Genomic DNA, 1,187 nt, shown 5'->3' with positions numbered 1-1,187 from the left:
AACCTGGCATCAGTAACATGCAAATTAAGCTGTGAATTTTATGATAAACAGTAAGTAGGTTTATGACATAAGACTCAAAGACATTGTTCAGAGACTAAACCACAAAGTTCAGCTGGGATTTGATCAAGCCTGTAGCATTTTTTGATTATGTGATCAGTCACAAAAAGTTAATACTGAACACATGAGAAAAGCCCATAAGGTTTTCTCCCTATTTGAGAAGTAAGTAACACTCAATTATCCATATGATTTTTCTTCTAATATTTCTTCCAAAATATTTTTTCTTTTTCAGCAGATTTGACAATTTCATTTTCAAAGGGAAGACAAAAAGACCCAAATCTACACCCCAAACCACCAAACAATGCCCAACCAGGCATTTATTTCAATCATGTGAATGGTATTTGTGAGACCTGGTGCAGATACAACCTCAAATACATGTGCAGGGCAGTGCTAGAACATTTAGTGTACTCGAAGTACAAAGTATCAGCTGCTAGGATGTAACATCAATGTCCCCAATAATGTTACAACATTTTGGCTGCAACTAGGGTATCAGTAAATCCCAGACACTGTCAGTAAGATTCAAATTACTTCGGCAGCACAGGCTATACCAGCTTTTACCCCTATTTTACATATTCTTATCCACGGAGGCTGCAGGTAAGATTTTAAGTTAGACCTTAACTTGTGGTTGCTGTCATAAAACTTAATCTTCTGCATACTTGCTTTCAACAGAAATTTAATTTGTTTATACTGTCTTTGTTTTTCAAAAAGTTCAGTGGGGCACGAGCAAATAAAGCTATACACTTGGAAAGCATCTAGCATTTCAAGAATAACAAAGATGCAGCATTTCATCCATGTTAGGTGTTCAGCTCCAAATCAAACTAATAGTGATATGAAGGAACTTTTGAGAAAGTAAGCTTTTGAGAAAGTAGTATAATTAAACTCAATCACAGTATCAAAAAAATCAAAGAACACTGGTGTGCATCAATTACTAGATATCTCAGCTAACAGTGACTGCCTCTAAAATCTACAGGAGTTTCTAACACTTCAACTGCCACAGAAATTTTAAATTCTATTGTTCCAGACTGAACTGGTGCCCTATTAATACTGTGGGCAACTCTTCTTTGCAAGAAGAGTCCTAATGCCAATTCAGATGAATTATTTCTAAAATGAATGCTAAGTCACTAAAAATC

The sequence above is a fragment of the Zonotrichia albicollis genome, chromosome 8, assembly GCF_047830755.1.
Source record: "Zonotrichia albicollis isolate bZonAlb1 chromosome 8, bZonAlb1.hap1, whole genome shotgun sequence".
Lineage (NCBI taxonomy): Eukaryota > Metazoa > Chordata > Aves > Passeriformes > Passerellidae > Zonotrichia > Zonotrichia albicollis.
This window is presented reverse-complemented; position numbering follows the sequence as displayed.